General features: G+C 45.2%; 1 protein-coding gene across 1 annotated transcript in view; it reads left to right on the top strand.

The window, feature by feature from the left end:
• Positions 1-16093: 16093 nt before the first annotated feature.
• CIITA (class II major histocompatibility complex transactivator) overlaps positions 16094-20593 on the top strand; it is a 52789-nt gene continuing 48289 nt past the window's right edge. The window contains exon 1 of the mRNA XM_045072282.1: positions 16094-16112. The gene's annotated coding sequence lies outside the window, so the exon portion shown is untranslated. The remainder of the gene's footprint in view (positions 16113-20593) is intronic.

Genomic DNA, 20593 nt, shown 5'->3' with positions numbered 1-20593 from the left:
GAGGGATTAACCAAGGAAGTAAAGGACTTATACAGTGAAAACTATAAGACATTGCTGAAAGAAATTAAAGCATACATAAATAAATAGAATACAGGGGTGCCTGGGAGGTTCAGTCGTTAAGTGTCTGCCTTCGGCTCAGATCATGATCCCAGCATCCTGCTTCTCCTTCTCCCATTCTCCCTGCTGTGTTCCCTTTCTCGCTGTGTCTTTTTATGTCAAATAAATTTTTTAAAAAGCTTAAAAATTTTAGAAAAAATGGAAATACAGTCCATGTTCATGATCTGGGAGATTTCATATTGTTCAGATGTCAATATTACCCAAAGTGCTCTACAGATTCAATGCAATCCTTTATCAAAATCCCAATGTGGTTTTTTCTTTTGTTCTTTCTTTTTTTTTTTATTGGCAGAAATAGAAAAATCCATCATAAAATTCGTACGGAATCTCAGAGCCAATCAATTGATGAGTCAAAACAATCTTGAAAAAAGAACAAAGCTGAAGGACTCATACTTCCTGATTTCAAAACTTGCTACAGAGTTGCTGTAAACAAAATGTGGTACTAGCATAAAGGCAGACATCTAGATCAATAGAGTAAAACAGGGTGCTCAGAAATAAACCCTCATATATACAGTCAGATGATTTGACTGAGCTCCGATTTGGAGAAGCACATTAAAGCCTTTAGTGGGAAAGGAGAACTCAACCCCAGCGTTTCTCCGTCCTATGAGGAAGTTTACAAAAAAATAAACAAAACTTGCTTCTGAAACACTTTCTCCCAGAATACATTGGATACTTAGAATTACCACCGCCACTACCCCTCTCCGCCAGCTGGGATCACGCACAGGGGAACACAGCGGAGGCAGGCTTGGGGACAGGAGAATTTGCAGGGTTGAGTGGGTCTACGGCCACATATCACCCCACCTGGCCCTTCTCCCATCTCCCTTGGCGTCTTGGCAGGTAGCATCACTCACCTTTATCCTCACCCACGCCTGGGCGTGTGGCGTGGCTGCTGAAGCCACAGCCCTCCGGTGGCATGGGGGAGTGGAAAAAAGAAGGCGTGTGAGTTAGTGGAGGACAACATGCTGAGCTGGTTCTAAGGACAGCTTTTCTGCTCTTTTGGCTGTGAGGTCATGAGTCATTGATTTGGCCTCTCTGAGCCCCCGTTGTCCTGTCTGCAAGAATGAGGATGTCCCTTACATGCCTTGCAGGTGGCCGGGCAACTCAGGTGTGAAAATCTAGGTGAGTGTGCCCTCGGAAGCCACGAAGGCCTGGGAGGCACAGGGCGCTGTCGAAACCAGACCGCCGAGAAGGATTCAAAGATCACACGTGGCATCAACACCCGTGAGCGTAATGTGAACCCCCAGAAACGAGTCCCTTTAAGGTGTGGTGAGGTCGAACAGAAGGGCAGGAAATGGGGCTCGAGTCCCATCATGCTACTGTGAGCTGCACAGGTCACCCCATTCTTGTGTTCCTCTATATACCTTGCAGGGTCATTCTGAGATAATAATAATAATAAATACTAATCTGGACTGGACTTTCACTTTGTGCTGGGCAGAGGGGTCTTGTTTACCATGTGTTGTGTGAAGCCCATGGCAACCCTAAGAGAGACGGGCTTATTTCTATGTCCACTTCACAGACGCAGCTCAGAGAAGTCAATCAACTTGCCCAAGGTCACACAGCTTGGGAGAGGTTTCTCAGGCTTCCCAAAGGGTGCTATGTGATCTGTGAAAAAATATGTGCGATGTCAAGATTCAAGAGAAGCTGCAATGTGGCCAGCAGTGGTGAGTGGACCAGGAGTGGAGGGGAGGATTATAGGGAAGTGGTGAGCAGTGGGCAGGTTAATCCGAGAAGGCTTCCTGGAGGAATCGTAAGTGAAGGGGTTTGGGCTATCGACAAGTAGAGAGGAAGGGTGAGGGGATTCTAGGTGGAGGGACTGAGGGCAGCAAAAGCGAGGAGGGGGAATTCGCAAGCTCTGTCTGTGGGTGGGGAAGCGGGTGGGCTCTGTCTCAGGGAGAAGGCTGAAGTGAATAGAGTTGGACTTGAAATGGTAAGTGGGGAGAATGATAAAAAAAACCACAATAGTGTTAATAGAAGGCTTGTTCCTTGCTGGGTACTCCACGAAGCCAGCTCTAAACTTCAGTTTTCTTATCTGAATATAGTTTAAGTGCTTGTCTATCTCCTAGGGCTGTTAGATTATATGAAAAAAAATACCTCAAGATCAAGAGTTGCATGCTCTTCTGACTGAGACAGCCAGATGGCCCAGTGCTAAGCTTTTGTAAGCCTGGAAATAGATTCCGTACTGGAGAATCCCCATTTCCCATCTGCTTGGGTGTTCCCAAGCATGACCTGTGTGTAGTTCTTCGGCTCATCTGTTCAACAAGCATTTATTGAGCAACTGGTAGGTTGCCAGGGCCTGGGGATTAAACCGCAGACGAGAAAACCACCCCTGTCCCTATAGAGCTCACATTCAGGGGAGAGACACACGCTACAGAGAGAAATAAAGCTGAGGAGGGCAGAGAAAGAGAAAACCACAATGATAACTGAGAGGAAGAACATTCCAGGCAGAGACAACAGCAAGTGCAAAGGCCCTGAGGTGGATCGGGTATATTGGACTTGAGGAACAGCAGGGAGGTCAGTGGGAACAGAATGGGCAAGGGAAGGTTGGGAGGAGGTGAGGTCAGAGAGCTAGTAGAGGGATGGAAATGTCAGGGTCTTACAGGCACAGGGAGGAGTTGAGGTTTTCATCTGAGCAAGATGGGAGCCATTGGAGCTGTGAGCATGTAGAGGAGCACCTGCTTCTCCTGCAGAAGAACCTCTAGCTGCTGGACAGAGAATATACCGTCATGGTGATGGGGTAAGACAGGTGACACAGACTAGTGGCTCAGACACAGATGGTGGCAGAAGTGGTAAAGAAGTGTTCTGATTCTGGATAAATTTCAAAGGCAAAGCTGACAGGTTTCACGGATGGCTGGGAGGGAGGGTGTGAGGCACCAGGAAGTATACCGAAGAACGCAGGGGGCGCTGAGTAGGTTTGGAGGAGGAAATGATTTGTTACGTTAAGAAAAAAAAAAAAAAATCAGGGGTGGCTCAGTTGGTTAAGCATATGATTCTTTTTTTTTTTTTTTAAAGATTTTATTTATTTATTTGAGAGAGAGAGATCACAAGTAGGCAGAGAGGCAGGCAGCGGGGGGGGGGGGGGCGGGGTGTGGGGGGGAGCAGGCTCCCCGCTGAGCATCAGGACACATCATGCTCTCTGCTCAGCAAGGAGCCTGCTTCCTCCTCTCTCTCTCTCTCTCTGCCTGCCTCTCTGCCTACTTGTGATCTCTCTCCGTCAAATAAATAAATAAAATTTAAAAACAAAAAAAAAGAGTCACACCCTCTTCCGATGGAGCCAGCCAGGTGCCCCTGTCTGTGTCACTTTTTTGAGGAACTGCCAAGCTATTTTCCCAAGTGGCTGCCCCATTTTCCATTTCCACCCCTGCCGCCAGCCCTGTAGGAGGGATCGCATTTCTTCAAATCCTTGCCAACACTCCCTATCATTCATCTTTTGGATTACACGTCACACTAGTGAGTGTGAAGTGGTTTTGGTTTGGATTTCCCTGATGACTCAATGTTCCCGCTCGCGACCGAGCGTGTTACATTTGTGCCAGTTTTTTTGGACATCCAGGTGGAGATGAAGCAAAGATCGTTGGACATGCAGAGTTCATGCTGGAGGTCTGGGATGGTGACATACCTACAGGGGTCGAGAGCATATGCTGTTTAAAGCCAGGGGACTGCGTGTGATCACCCAGGGAGGAAATGTGGCTAGGGTGGAGAAGAGGTGTGAGGGCACAGCCCAGGGGTGTCTTAATTTTGAGAGCTGGGAACGTCAATGAGAAGTGACAGTGAGGAAGGTGTTTCACAGAGAAGGTGGGGGTGCCTGGGTGGCTCAGTCGTTAAGTGTCTGCCTTCAGCTCAGGTCATGATGCCAGGGTCCTGGGATCCAGCCCCGCATCAGGCTCCCTGCTCAGCGAGGAGCCTGCTTCTCCCTCTCCCTCTGCTTGTGTTCTGTCCCTTGCTGTGTCTCTGTCAATTAAATAATTAAAAATCTTTTTTAATAATTCAATGAGGGGCGCCTGGGTGGCTCAGTGGGTTAAGCCGCTGCCTTCGGCTCAGGTCATGATCTCAGGGTCCTGGGATCGAGTCCCGCATCGGGCTCTCTGCTCAGCAGGGAGCCTGCTTCCTCCTCTCTCTCTCTCTGCCTGCCTCTCTGCCTACTTGTGATCTCTGTCTGTCAAATAAATAAATAAAATCTTTAAAAAAAAAATTCAATGAGAGGGAGGTAGACAGGGCCACATGCTGCTGGTTGTTCAAGTGGGATGTGATCGCTTGTTCTAAAGTCTCACTTTAAAGGGAGCAAGAGAGACACCACCTCACACCTATGAGGTTGGCTGTCTTCACAAAGACCAGAGACAACAGGCATTGGTGAGGCTGTGGAGAAAAGGGACCCTGGTCCCCTGCAGAGGGTGAATGTAAGTTAGTGCAGCCACTGGGGGAAAGAGTATGGAAGTTGGTTCCTCAGAAAAACTAAAAATCAAACTAACAGAGGCTCTAGCCATCTCATTTCTGGGGCTACATCAAAAAGGAATGAGATCAGAATATTGAAGAGATACCAGGTTTGGGTGCCTGGATGGCTGTCAGTTAAGCCTCTGCTTTCGGCTCAGGTCATGATCTCAGAGTCCTGGGATCGAGTCCCGCATCAGGCTCCCAGCTCTGCGGGGAGCCTGCTTCTCCGTCTGACCTTCTCCCCCTCATGCTCTCCCTCACTCTCTCTCTCAATTATATAAATAAAATCTTAAAAAAAAAAAGAGAGAGAGAGAGATACCAAGTTCACTACATTATTCCCAGTAGCCAAGCCACGGAAACAAACTCAGTGTCTGTCAACAGATGAATGGACAAATAATATTGTGTATATATACAATGGAGTGTTATCCAGCCACAAAAGAATGAAATGCTGTTGTTGCTGTTTGCAACAACATTGATGGTCCTTGAGGACATTATGCTCGGTGAGATGAGTCAGACAGAGAAAGATCAATGCCGTACAATCTCACTTACATGTGGAATCAAAAAAAAGCAGAACTCATTGAAACAGAGAGCTGTTGGTCAAAAGGTACAGGCTTCCAGTTAGAAGATGGATATGTTCTGGTGATCTAATGTACTGCAGATACCCAAAGGTTGCAAAGACAGTAAATCTTTTTTTTTTTTTTAAGATTATTTATTTATTTATTTGATAGATCACAAGTAGGCAGAGAGGCAGGCAGAGAAAGGAAGGGAAGCAGGCTCCCCGCTGAGCAGAGAACCCGATACGGGGCTCCATCCCAGGACCCTGAGATCATGACCTGAGCTGAAGGCAGAGGCTTAACCCACTGAACCACCCAGGCGCCCCAAAGACAGTAAATCTTCAACGGTCTCATCACAAAAAGAAGTGCAGTGTCGATGGCAGGAAAGGGGCGGGGAGCTAGCTAACACCATGGTAGCAATCATATTGTTAACTGGACGGAGAACGGATTCCAAACTCAGGTTTGGTTGCTTGCTGCTCAGAAACCAATCCTTGAGAGACAAGTGATGGAGAATAGAAGGAAAGGAACGGCAACTTGACTTAGGAAGCCAGCAACCTGGGAAAGGTGGTGGACTAATGTCTCAAAGACCGCCTTTCCTGTCTAGGCAAAGCCAGAGGGTTTTTAAGGGCAAGGCACTGGAAAGGGGAGAGGGGCTGTGTGCAGGAGAAGCAGGTGCCCTGGAGGCTAGGCACATGTGGACGTGACCCTGAACAGACTACATCAGTGGCAGTGTTTTAGAATGCAGCCAGGCCTTATCTTCTGGGAAAGTCCAGTCCTTCACTCCCCAAGGCCAGCAGACTGCAAATCTCAAGGAAAGGTTGACTTGGTTTACTACAAACCAAGGGAGTTAGGTCAGCAAGCAAGGAGTGCATAAGTTTGAAGCAAATTAATCCTTCAGGCAGCTTAGAGCACTGTCACAATACCGAAATATACAAGCATATCAAACCTTAAGTTTACACCATGTTATAGGTCAATTCTATCTCATCAAGCTGGAAAAAAATTAGAAATAAAGGGCATTGATGGGGCGCCTGGGTGGCTCAGTGGTTTGGGCCGCTGCCTTCGGCTCAGGTCATGATTTCAGGGTCCGGGGATCGAGCCCCGCATCGGGCTCTCTGCTCCACAGGAAGCATGCTTCCCTCTCTCTCTCTCTCTCTGCCTGCCTCTCTGCCTACTTGTGATCTCTGTCTGTCAAATAAATAAATAAAATCTTAAAAAAAAAAAAAAGAAATAAAGGGCATTGAGAAGTGACACAGGGGCTGGAGGGGACAGCAGCTGAGCAAAGCATCTCAGAGGACTGCCTTCTCCTGGCCATCACACCCTCCTGCCCCCCCACTTGGCATCCAGCATGAATCTTGCACAAAATGTGCGTTCACTCAGTAATGATCATAATAGCAAGGCCAGTCCCCAGTTGCACAGTCCCCACCGGGTAGTTAGGGGACTGAGAGTACAACAACAGAAACAACAAAATGCCAAGCAAGCATCATCATCGTGGGTAACAGGATTTCTTTTTCTCTCAAAAGCCTGGGCTTCAGGGCCACACACTACAGGTGGGAGTGTGAAAACTGATGCCACTCTCAGCGAGGGCATTTTGGGCAATAGCCAGCACCATGTGGGCATGCAACGGTGTGCGGCCATTGCCATGCTATGCAAAACAAAATCAACATCAATGCCCATCATTAGGAGAACTGCTTAGGTGAGCAATGCTTTAGCCCTTCTGTGCAACATGACAGAGCTGTGATGAACAAAGGAGATTTGCACACAAGGGCATAGAAAGATGTCCAAAATCCAAAATGCACTAAAACAAAAATAGGAAAAATGAGTTGCCGACCAGCGGCTATAGTATGATGATAGAAAATCTCCCTAGACTGCCTCTATGGAGAGGGACAAGCGTGGGTAGTGGGATTTATCTTTTTTATCAGTTTCAGGCAGAAGATAAGAAGAGGCCAAGAGTGCTGGGGAGGTGGGGGGCATTGATACCCCCACCAGGCAGATGGAGGTGTTATTTCCCAGGAGAACAAGGCTAAGTCTCAGATACCGCCTACTGAGCCTGAGGCTGAACAGTGTGGGGAAGAGTTGGTTTTTGCTGTGGGGCACCTTCTGGGGGCCACTAGAGGTGGCTTTGCCCTGAATTGGGCTTTCCCAAACACACCATCACTGAAAGTCCCCAAGCCCTCCTCACTGATTGGGGGGTGCCCAGGAAAAGTATGTGGGCAAACACCACCTGCCTGGGTCTACGGAGAGAGCAGAGTAGATCATTCAGGTAGGTTTCCCATCCCCTGGGGCAACTGTTGTCTGAGACTCAACCCAAATCACCTCTAGAGGAAATGTCTCCACCATCCTTCCCAGGGCTGAGCTAGGCTGGGACCACATGAGAAACCTCATCTTTTAGTTTTTTGTACATGTTTTCATTCATTCATTCATTTACTCATTACATTTTTATCGGAGGCTTAATCTATGCCAAACCCTATGATGGGCACTGGAAACAAAACGAGGACTAAGATCTACTTCTAGGCTTGAAGGAGCTCACAGTCCAATGGGAGAAGGTAGGTTACATAATAGTCACAATTCCATGGAAAGATTTTAGTGAAAACCTAAGTATTCAGTGAAAACCCCTACTCCCCACCTGATGAAGAGACTGCCTGGGGAGAAGAAAAATGACCATTACAAGAAAATTTAATGATGGGACACCTGGGTGGCTCAGTCATTAAGCATCTACTTTCGGCTCAGGTCGTCATCCTGGGGTCCTGTAATGGAGCCTCACATTGGGCTCCCTGCTTGGCAAGGAGCCCGCATCTCCCTCTCCCACTCTTCCAGCTTGTGTTCCCTCTCTCGCTCTTGCTCTCTTTCTCTCTGACAAATAAATAAATAATTTTTAAAAAGAAAAGAAACTGTTAACGAAGTATCTGGCCACTTGGAAATTTAACTTACGAGTTTAGGTCTTCCGATGCATTTAGCCTCTATGTTCCCTTAGGCTCCTCTTGCCCATATTATTTTTGTAATATGTTTAAGTTTTCATTTTGAAGTTATTATAGACTCATAGATGTTGCAAAAATACTATCAAGCAGTGTGCTGTGTCCTTTGCACAGCATCCCCCAATGGCAACATCTTATGACTGTATCAGAACCAGGAAATTGACATTAGCCTATAGAATTAGCTACTAACTGAACCCTCTCACTGAACTCATTGTCTGGTTCTGTCCCTGACATCCACATGGTCTTTCTTGGGTGTTGGTCAATCTCAGTGTTTGCCACATTTGCAACATAAAATTGACATCCTGGTTTGTAACATTATAGAATTTCCCGAAGTTGGTGTCACTGGATGTTGGAGAAGGGATCAGAACACACTGACAAATGAGCATCTGGTCCATCCCATTGGTTGACAAAGGAACAACTAAACAAGAGGATACTGAGAGGAGACAGGACAGGTGTTTACAGGAACATTATTATTTCAGTATGAAAAGGCTAAGAAAAGCCTGCTGGGAAGCTGATAGCATCTTATCTTTTTTGTTTTTTCCCAAAAAGTGACGAAGTGTGATCATGGTATGAAACTTTTAGAAAAGGATGTCATATCATGACTTTTAAACGAATTTTTGTCAAGAAATCATACCAAGCAGAATACACACACACACACACACACACACACACACACCTTGGCTCTGTAATCTGATCTAAGAATTAGTACAGAATTTCTATTGTAATTTTCTTAGTGAAAAATGGAATAATGCCCATAAATGTTAGTTTCATTTTTTTAAAAAAGATTTTATTTATTTATTTGACAGAGAGAGATTACAAGTAGGCAGAGAGGCAGGCAGAGAGAGAGAGGAGGAAGCAGACTCCCTGCTGAGCAGAGAGCCCAATGCGGGGCTCGATCCCAGGACGCTGAGATCATGACCTGAGCCGAAGGCAGTGGCTTAACCCACTGAGCCACCCAGGCGCCCTAGTTTCATTTTTTAAAGGTAAAGCATCAATCAGATCCTTTTTTTTTTTTTTTAATTTTATTTATTTATTTGACAGAGAGAAATCACAAGTAGATGGAGAGGCAGGCAGAGAGAGAGAGAAAGAGGGAAGCAGGCTCCCTGCTGAGCAGAGAGCCCGATGCGGGACTCGATCCCAGGACCCCGAGATCATGACCTGAGCCGAAGGCAGCGGCTTAACCCACTGAGCCACCCAGGCGCCCCAGATCCTCTTTTTTTTTAAAACTCAGTATTTACTATGAAATTTTAGTTCCATTCTAGCCAGATTTGCTTTCGCATGGATTTTCTGGGTACTAATGATCCTCAAAGGTCAAGAATTTCCTGCCAAGGTATTATAGCATTAAGTACACAATGACTAGTTCTGCCTGGGGGAGATCAGAAGGTGTTCCACAAAGTAACATTTGGGCTGGGTATTCACGGATGTGTAGGAGTTCACCGAGTAGAGAAAATGTATGCAATTAGACGGCAGTGGGAATTGAAATCACCAAAGGGTGGAAGAGCCTGACCTCACTTCTGATGCTGTGAATGGGCTGTGATGTGGCCACAGCAGGGTGGGCTGAGGGGTGATTCTCTGTAATAGGAGAGGAGGCTGTGGTTATGAGCCTCAGAGAAGAGCTGAGGCTTTATCCCATGGCACGGGCAACCACTAGAAGGTTTGGGGCTGAGGCAGTGCGTCATCAGTGCTACCCTTTACAAGATCCCTTTAGCTGTTGCAAGGTGAGAGTGAGTTGAGGGAGGTGAGGTTGAAGGCAGGAAAAAAAACCTCAGGGAATAGGAGCCAGTGTCTAGGGTCTGGGTTAGAGCACTGTGTGGAGTCAGGCTCTACCACGGACCAGCCCCAGGACCCCCACTTGACCTTTATACCCCACTTGAGCTTCAGCTTCCACATCTGTAGAATGGGAATGATAACAGTACCTACCTCCCGGCATTTCAGGAGAAGTAACTGTCAAATAATGAGCCAGTAGACAAAGACCCCCATAGGAAGCTAGAGGAGAGATGATGGGAAGGATTCAGATTAAGGACTCTGATGTAGCCTGGGTAGACGTAAAAGAGAAAAGTGTATGAGAAACTCCAGAAATACATTGGCCCTATAATCAAATAATCTGGGAAGAGATAGCATATAAGGGGGAGGACGTTGTGCAGAAAGATGGACTCTGGGTCGGGATCCAGATGCCCAACTGGAGGAATATTCCTTCACTGACTCCCAGAACAAGTAGGGAGGAGCAGGTGCTGAGTTCAGAAGCAATGGGCTTGGGGGAACCTGGGTGGCTCAGTAGGTTAAGCCTCTGCCTTCAGCTCAGGTCATGATCCCAGGTTCTGGGATCGAGCCCCGCATCGGGCTCTCTGCTCAGCAGGGATCCTGCTTCCCCCTCTGTCTCTGTCTGCCTCTCTGCCTACTTGTGATCTCTCTGTCAAATAAATAAATAAAATATCTTTAAAAAAAAAAAAAAAGAAGCAATGGGCTTGGTTTTGAGCAGAGGTAGAAGCTGGTGATACCATATGGTAGTGAGGCAGCTTTATCTGTAAGTTGGCTTTCACTTAAGGCAACTTTGCGTTAAGTGACTCATATATTATCATATATGATATGATAGTTGGCTTATGATATATGACAGATACATATGATATGAAAGTTGGCTTTCATTTAACGCAACTTTGCATTAAGTGAGTCATATATTATCATATATGATATATATATACATATGATATATACATATCATATCATATCATATCATATATGAATCATATATTGTTCCAGAAGAAACTATAGCAACTCTAGTGGAGTCCCAATAAGCTTTTATAGCCTCAGGAGCAACAGGCTTTAGCCAAGGAGGGAGAGGACTAAGAAAAAAATGCTAGTAAACTTCACACACCTTGAAGTCATTTATTTATTAGAAGTAATAAAGAGACATCTAGTTTCAGCCCTCTGAGGGATTAGATACCCTGATACTCTGCCCACACAAATAACTAAATGCTGAAGAAGATACCCGGATGTATCTCTTAAACACATCGCTGGTCAGCACAAAGGTAATAAATCCAGAGTCCCCAAAGACACGGAGTCAGAGATGCTGAGTGGTGAACACCCACCAATGTCGGTCTTTTTCCTTGAGGGTTTCTTCCAGACTCTGAAAAATGTCAGCTTCCCCTTTCAAGGCCACAGACAAGTGAAGGCAGGACACAGTGTCAGGCACACCCCAGGTGAGAATTTAACAGTAGATCCCTTCATAGAACCGCACCTCAAAGAACTCACTAATGCAACTTAATTTTACACCGGGACTCAAAGATCACCTTCGATGAAGTTCAAAGGAGAGTTCACAGTACAAAAAAACAAAAACAAAAACAAAAAACACACCTTGAGAAAAGGAGGCCCAGCATCGTAAATGGGAATAAGTACAAATAATTGATGGTAGAAAGAGACCTGCAGGGGCGCCTGGGTGGCTCAGTGGATTAAAGCTTCTGCCTTTGGCTCAGGTCATAATCCCGGAGTCCTGGGATCGAGCCCCGCATAGGGCTCTCTGCTCCGCAGGGAGCCTGCTTCCTCCCCTCTCTCTCTGCCTGCCTCTCTGCGAACTTGTGATTTCTCTCTCTGTCAAATAAATAAAAAAGAAAGAAAGAAAGAGACCTGCAGACTTCAGACGCCGCAATATAAATACAAAACACGTAAACGCCAGCAACGGGTTTCAGCCAGCTCGCGACGGCTCCTTGGGGCTCACTGAGAGCATCTCTTTTCTACCCCGTGTTCAATCAGATCTCATTGGTAGATTGAAATCAGCCACAAGGATTACAGACACCACAAGAGTTGGTAAACGCGGTAAAATGGGGTCTTTATTTATTTATTTATTTTAAATATCTGTTTTAGAGAAAGTGAGAGTTATTAGACCTTTACTCTACAGTTACAAGCCGCAGTGGACTCCCTGAGCCTTGGCGGGGGGAAACCCAGGAAGCACGGGAGCAGGCCAAGTCCCCCGAGCCGTGGTCAAGGTGACTCAGGCTAAGACGTAGCAGCCCATCCTCCTGCTCTGTGGGCAACCATGTGGCAGCCACAGGAGAGCTGTGGCCCCAGGGAGCTCACCTCCCCCTTCCCCACCCGCTCCCGCCCCCAGAAGACACTGTACTCCAACCGCTTCTTCTTTTGCAAATCATAGCCTGGAGTTTCTCTCCAGGTTCCTGCTCCAAGTCTGTGACTTCATCGCTCTGGGCCTCTGTGACATGATTCATGCCTACCTTGTAGTGCCTTTGGTGATGACGAGACCATATACAGAAAACATCTAGCTGCTCAAGAAGTGACATCTGGGGGCGCCTGGGTGGCTCAGTGGGTTAAAGCCTCTGCCTTCAGCTCATGTCATGATCCCAGGGTCCTGGGATCGAGCCCCGCATCAGGCTCTCTGCTCAGCAGGGAGCCTGCTTCCTCCTCTCTCTCTGCCTGCCTCTCTGCCTACTTGTGATCTCTGTCTAATAAATAAATAAAATCTTAAAAAAAAAAAAAAAAAGAAGTGACATCTGGATATTTTAGTGCATCAACATCAACATTCTCAACCTTGAGCCCCAAGCGGGAGGGGCCAGAGATAGAGAGAATGTGACTGTCCCTCACTTTGCCGGCTGTGGAGCCCAAGCACTTCCTGAACCCTCATTTGGCTGTGGGGGGCCTGGAGCCCGAACACCTTGCATGCTGCCCAGGGGCATCGCATGCTCTCTGCAGACCCCTTGGTGTCCTCCCTTTCTAGTCTCAGACCGTAAGTGTGCCATCCCCAGGGCCAGACCCCAGGCCTCGATTTGTGATGGAAGCATGGCAATATTTACTAAATCAGTTGTTCCCCAAAGTGTGGCTCCTGTGCCACCCTGCTGGGAACAGAGAGCTGAAGAACCAGGTTCACCGATAGGCTTTAAATATGTGAATACACAGCACGGAAGGGAGCCTCCTTTCCGTGATTTACCATAATCACCATTATCACTATATATTTTTAAAGTTGGCTCCATGACCAGCGTAGAGCCCAACATGGGGTTTGGTTGGTCTCATGACCCTGAGATTGAGACCTGAGCTGAAATCAGGAGTGGGACACTTAACCGACTGAGCCACCCCAGTGGCCTGTCATTATCACTATATTAAATTACACCATGCGAAATGGCTGTTTTTGTAGATTAAAACAAATATCAAGAATTTTATATGACTCAACCTAACTGGATATTTTAGACATATAAGAAGTCATAAAGGACGAGACTATGGGGGCACCTGAGTGGCTCAGTTGGTTAAGCATCCAACTCTTGGTTTCCACTCAGGTCGTGATCTCAGGGTCGTGAGATCGAGCCCTGTGTTGGGCTCTGTGCTCAGCACAGAGTCTGCTTGAGAATCTCTCTCTCTCTCCTTCAGCCCGATTTGACGATTGTTCATTTTCATGCACTTCCGACCAACCATGTGTACCTCACCCTTAGCTACTACTCTGCGGACTGCAAGTTAGTTTTGTCATATCACACAGGAGGGGGGAGCTAATCAAGTTGCAAATCCTGAAAAATGAAATTATATAAAAACAAAATACACTTCAAAAAAGAAAAATGAAATTTTAGAAACACGCAGTGCTATTGGTCACTGTAAACATTATAATGCCTTCCCGTTGGAGGTGTGCATTTTTTCTTTCAGCGTTCCCCTACATGATACCTATTAAAACGGGAGAAACAGGGGCGCCTGGGTGGCTCTGTGGGTTAAAGCCTCTGCCTTCGGCTCAGGTCGTGATCCCAGGGTCCTGGGATCGAGCCCCGCATCGGGCTCTCTGCTCAGCGGGGAGCCTGCTTCCTCCTCTCTCTCTCTGCCTGCCTCTCTGCCTACTTGTGATCTCTGTCTGTCAAATAAACAAATAAAATCTTTAAAAAAAAAAAAAACGGGAGAAACACAGATCCAAAGTGTCCCCTCCTCAGTATACACCCCAGGGAAATTCCTACATATGTGCATAAAACACACAAGGCAGCCATATTTGTGATGGCAAAAATAAATAAATAAAAAGCAACACAAAAATAGATACAAAGGTTTTTTGTAAGCATTCCAGAGTAAGTGTGGCTTCAATAAATCGAACACAATTTATATCTGTCACGTGAGGAATTAAATGGTTGTTGAAATAAAGTTGGTCAGATCCATTATACATTGGGACACAGGACATGTTCTGAAGGCTTAATGGTTGAGTCTTTACAATTTTCTCTCCTTCTTTCATACTAGTGTGGTCTTACACATTAAAACCAATAACCGTGACGTCCATGAGAATGTTATATTTCTAAGAGACCCTTAAAAGAGGTTACTAAGGGGGCACCTGGGTGGCTCAGTGGGTTAAAGCCTCTGCCTTCGACTCAGGTCATGATCCTAGGGTCCTGGGATTGAGCCCCACATCGGGCTCTCTGCTCAGCAGGGAGCCTGCTTCCTCCTCTCTCTCTCTCTCTGCCTGCCTCTTAGCCTACTTGTGATCTCTGTCTGTCAAATAAATAAATAAAATCTTAAAAAAAAAAAAAGAGGTTATTAAGGGCTAGGAATTCAGATATGGGCATTCCAGAATCTTCTCTTGAGCTGATCTGCCAGTACAATCTCTCCATACCTTATGAGGTATGGGTCACTCATGATTTCCCATCCGTGACTTCTTCCAGAATCAGTATACCTTATATGTTATTGGGGCATCTGGCTACACTTCCAAGGAAAACCGATAATTTTAGAGAAAAATGCTGTTTCCTCTTATGCATATCAAAGGATAGTGTCTTTAATGTCATTAATGTCTTTCAGTGATTTCTCTTTGACAATCCCACAACGGGAAAATGACCAAACTAAGGCCGCCAGGTGGGTGGAAGCTCTTTGGAGACTCCCTGTCAGAAGAATCTGAATTCCACTCTCAATTCCGGCTGCATTCTGTTTCTTGAAATTATTTGATTATCAGTCTACACATGATCACGTGGGCAGAAAAAAGTCATGCAGGGGGACCCGAATGACTAAGAACCTGGGAAATGCAACACTTGTGACTTGTCACAGGGGAATATTGTGGAGCCCTAGGACCAGTGGGTTCTGCAGCTAGGTAACGCTTGCAGTATTTCGAAACTGAAAGACATCCTAGGGATCATGTAATCTGAACCATATATTTCACGGGTGACAAGACTGTGGTCCAGAGAGAGGAAATGTCTTGCCGGTGGTGGTACAGTGAATCGGTGGTTGAGTGGAGGTTGGCATTCAAGTTTTCCTGACAAAGCACATGACAGGGTAGTGGATGGATTGTTAGGAAGGAGGAAGGCAGCCTTACAGGTGGCTAAGAGAATCTACCCTTATCCCTTGTTCTGTGTCCCCAGTGTTGGCTGTTTGATTATCCATTATCCCACCTTCCATGTGTGGGGATGGGTCCTCATGGCTTGGTCCTCTCTCTCAAGTGCCTAAGAACATGGTTTCCCTATCCCTCCCAGTAAATGACCCCCGGCTGTCTTCTCCACAAACATGGCTGAAGATTATAAGCCATCCATACTCCCGTATGTCATTACAACTCCCTTTTGCGGGGGTGAGGGATGGGGTGGGGGTGGGGACAAGGAAAGTCTGAGAAACTGTCACATCCAAGAGAAGCCAAAAGAAATATAATGACTAAATGTCATGGGAGAATCCTAAATGGGATCCCAGACTCACAAAAGGACACCAGGTAAACATTAAGGAAATCTAAAGAAGGTATGGATTAGTGAATAATAATGCATCAATATTGTTTCATTAACTGTGACAAATGTAACAGACTCATTTAAGATGTTCCTAATGGGGAAACTGGGTTCAGGGTGTATGGTACCTTCTTGGTTTTTCTGCAAATCTAACACTGTTCTAAACACTCAAGTTTATTTTTTTTTTAAGGTAAATAAATAAAAAAAAAAAACACCTCCTTGTGAAGAGAGGCAAGATGGCAGAGGAGTAGCAGAGTGAGACGACATCAGGTCGCAGGACTTCACGTAGGTGGTTATCAAACCATTCTGAACACGTACAAACCCAGCAGGAGATTGAAGAGAAGAAGAGCAGCAATTCTAGAAACAGAAAACCCACCACTTTCTGGAAGGTAGGACATGTGCAGAAGTAAATCCAAAGTGACGGGAAGATAGACCGTGGGGGGAGGGGCCGGCTCCCGGTAAGCGGTGGAGCAGCGGGGCCCAAAATCCGAACTTGTGTAAGTCTGCTCCACTGAGGGACGTCGCTCCAGAGGCTAAGTGGGGGAGGAGCCCTTGTGGGGACAATGTGGGCTCAGGTCCCGCGGGGTCACAGAAGGATGGGGGTGTCTGGGTGTAGAGCTGAGGAGGGAGCTCTCCGCTTGGGGTTACCTTAAACCATGATCTGCAGCACAGTTGGGCCACTGCTTTTCAAGCACAGACCCCACAAGTGGCAGATCCGGGGAGACTCACCTTCCTTCTCTGGAGGCAGGCATCTGCTGGGTTTGAAGACTCCAAACGGGGCCCTGCGACAGAGACAGAAATGCTGGGTCACAGGCCGGGTGAGCTGGGAGCGCGGCCAGAGACCAGGGAGACGGGAGGGACTGAGAGCTTTTCTCCGAGGACACACTGAACAGTGGGGTCCGAGCTCCTGGCTCCTCTGGGGCTGGAGACTTGGAGGCCGCCATTTTCATTTCCGTCCTCCAGAGCCTTACGGAAAGCGTTCAGGGAACAAAAGGTTCCCAGCGCGAACTCAAGCAGATTGCTTAGCCCGCCCGGGCAAGGACGGCGCAATTCTGCCTCCCGCAAAGACATTTGAGAATCACTGCAACAGGCCCCTTCCCCAGAACATCAGCAAGAGCATCCAGCCAAGACCAAATCCACCAATCAATGAGAGCTGCAGAACGCTAGAGCCAGGGGAGAGCCACACATAGAATTCATGGTTTTCTCCCCAAGATCCTTTAGTCTTGCAAAGTTAAATTAAAATTTTTTTTCTTATTCTTTTTTTTTTAACTTTTCCTCTCTCCTCTTCTAAGGTTCTTTTTAAAAATAGTTCACCTTAACAATACTTTTCTTTAAAAAAAAAAAAACTTTTGGGGGCACCTTGGTGGCTCAGTAGGTTAAAGCCTCTGCCTTCGGCTCAGGTCATGATCCCAGGATCCTGGGATCGAGCCCCGCATCGGGCTCTTTGCTCAGCAGGGAGCCTGCTTCCTCCTCTCTCTCTGTCTGCCTCTGCCTACTTGTGATCTCTGTCTGTCAAATAAATAAATAAAATCTTAAAAAAAAACCAAACAAACTTTTTAAACTTTCATTATTATAGTCCTATTTTATCCTTCATTGTATTTAACCTTATTTTTTATATACGTATAGGCTTTTTTTTTTTTTCTAAAAAATTTTGGGCTACAATTTTTTTCTAATAGATCAAAATATACCCTAAATCTAGGACAGGGCTTTGTTCTAGTCTCCACCCTGAGCACATTCTCTCCCTGCCTCCTTTTTTTTCTTCTTTCTTTTTCCAATCAACTTATCTTATCAATTCCTTTTATGGATTTTTTTTTTCATCTTTCCGGTCATATTCCATCCTTTCACCATCTTTACCCTTGTGTGTGTGTGTGTGTGTGTGTGTGTGTGTATGTGTGTGTTTCTTTAAAATTTTGAGAGGTAGTTTCTTCTAAGAGACCAAAATACACCCAGTATCAAGTGGGTGGCTCTGTTCTATTCACCAATCTTTCTTCTCCCCCTGATTTGGGGTCTCTTCTGATTTAGTTAATGCATTTTTTGAGGTCTTTGCAACCCTTTTAGTATTTTATTCTCTCATTCATATATTCTTATCTGGACAAAATGACAAGGCAGAAAAACTCACCACAAAAAAAAAAAAAAAAAAAAAGAACAAGAGGCAGTACCAAACGCTAGGGACCTAATCAATATGGGCATTGGTAATATGTCAGAGCTACAGTTCAGAATGATGATTCTCAGGGTGCCAGCTGGGCTCGAATAAGGCATGGAAGATACTAGAGAAACATTGTCTGGAGAAATAAAAGCCCTTTCTGGAGAAATAAAAGAACTAAAATCTAACCAATATGAAATCAAAAAAGCTATTAATGATATGCAATCAAAAGTGGAGGCTCTTACTGCTAGGATAAATGAGGCAGAAGAGAGAATTAGTGATATAGAAGACCAGATGACAGAGAATAAAGAAGCTGAGCAAAAGAGAGACAAACAACTACTGGACCAGGAGGGGAAAGTTCGAGAGATAAGTGATACCATAAGATGAAACAACATTAGAATAATTGGGATCCCAGCAGAAGAAGAAAGAGAGAGGGGGGCAGAAGGCATATTGGAGCACATTATAATAGAGAATTTCCCTAATATGACGAAGGGAACAAGCATCAAAATCCAGGAGGCACAGAGACCCCCCTCAAAATCAATAAAAATAGGTCCACACCTTGTCATCTAATAGTAAAACTTACAAGCCTTAGTGACAAAGAGAAAATCCTGAAAGAAGCTCAATACAAGAACTTTGTAACATACAATGGTAGAAGTATTAGATTGTCAGCAGACTTATCCACAGAGACCTGGCAGGCCAGAAAGGACTGGCATCATATATTCAGAGCACTAAATGAGAAAACTATGTAGCCAGGAATACTATATCCAGCTAGGCTGTCATTGAAAATAGAAGGAGAGGGCGCCTGGGTGGCTCAGTGGGTTAAGCCGCTGCCTTCAGCTCAGGTCATGATCTCAGGGTCCTGGGATCGAGTCCCGTACCCTGGGAGGGAGACAAACCATAAGAGACTCTTATTCTCATGAAACAAACAGAGGGTTGCCAGGGAGAGGGGCGTAGGTAGAGGGTGGTTGGGTGATGGACACCGGGGAGGGTATGTGCTATGGTGAGTGCTGTGAAGTGTGTAAGCCTGATGATTCACAGACTTGTACCCCTGGGGCAAATAATTCATTATATGTTAATAAAAATAATTAATTTAAAAAATTTAAAAACCCTCCCTTTGGCTCCTTCTTTCCTAAACTCCTCTAAGTTTTAGGCTCCTCATACCTTTAATGCCTATCCATTTGACTAATGGACGGGCATTACTACCTTGTCCAAGAAACCTCATGGTCTCCTAACTGCTGGGATGAGAAATCTCAGAAAAAAAAAGGGGAGGAAATTTCCTCTTCGACTCTGGCTACAGCAATTAAATGCTGTTTCCACATCCCCAAGTTCTGATAAAGCTGAGAAAATTTGCGCAAGTGTCCATCTCCATCTCCTGTCATGAGAGGAGACGTGTGAAAATGTGACATTTGCCTTGTGATTATAAAACTATTCTCGAAAGTGCTATTTGTACAAAGTAGCCTTTTAAGATACAGAGCCTGAAAAAATTATTGATTTATCCTTTGGATTATGACCTTTAATGCCTAAAAGCATGCACTTTTTACCATCTTAATTGATGGTTTGTTGCCCTGGGAATAAAACTTACATCGACATCTCTGTGTGCTGAAAAGTATAAACGCTTTGTTAGGTAAGAAGAGTTTTGGAATTTCTACCTTCTGCCTTTATGTATAAAGTTTTTGTTTTATCTTCTTTTTATTTTTTTAAAGATTTTATTTATCCATTTGACAGACAGAGATCACAAGTAAGCAGAGAGGCAGGCAAAGACAGAGTGAGGAAAGCAGGCTCCCTGCTGAACGGAGAGCCTGATGCGGTGCTCGATCCCAGGACCCTGGGATCATGACCTAAGTTGAAGACAAAGGCTTTAACCCACTGAGCCATCCAGGCGCCCCAAAAGTTGGAGCTTTTGACATTATCTCATAGATCCTCAAAACTCATTTTATTTCCTCAATCTTTTCTGTTTTGCAGATCAAAGACTTTCTATTGCTCCAACTGAAACTTTGTATCTTCTGTCATTCCCCATTTTGCTGTGAATTGCATCCAGTGACAAAATTTCATATATCATATTTCCTTTTTTAGTAATTTCCATTTTGTAAGTTCTGAATGGTTTCTATTTCTTTTGCTGAAATTTCCTATCTTTTCACTTTTATGAGCATATTTTTCTTTACATCCTTTATGATTCTTTCTTTCTTTCTTTCAAATGGTTTCTTTATTATTAATTAATTTATTTTTAAATTATTTTATTTAATTTTTTATTTTTAATCTTCATGGTAAGGATTTTCATTTTTATTTATTTTTAATTTTATTTGTTTTTTTTTTAAGATTTTTTTAATTTATTCATTTGACAGACAAAGATCACAAGTAGGCTGATTAGGCCGAGAGAGAGAAGAGGAAGCAGGCTCCCTAGCAGAGAGCCTGATGCGGGGCTTGATCTCAGGACCCCGAGATCATGACCTGAGCCCAAGGCAGAGGCTTTAACCCACTGAGCCACCCAGGCACCCTTATTTTCTAAATTATTAACATATAATATATTATTTGTTTCAGGGATACGGGTGATTCATAGTCTTACACAATTCATAGCACTCGTCATAGCACATACCCACCCCAAAGTCCGTCGCCCAGCCATGCGCTCTCTCCCATACCCCTCCACCCCAGCAACCCTCAGTCTGTTTCCTGAGACCAAGAGTCTCTTATACTTTGTCTCCCTCCCTGGTTTCATCTTGTTTCATTTTT

Source organism: Mustela putorius, unplaced genomic scaffold, assembly GCF_011764305.1.
Source record: "Mustela putorius furo isolate JIRA1106 unplaced genomic scaffold, ASM1176430v1.1 tig00004007_pilon_pilon_pilon, whole genome shotgun sequence".
Taxonomy (NCBI): Eukaryota; Metazoa; Chordata; class Mammalia; order Carnivora; family Mustelidae; genus Mustela; species Mustela putorius.
The sequence above is the reverse complement of the archived record's forward strand: the minus strand, read 5'-3'. Positions and strand labels throughout refer to the sequence as shown.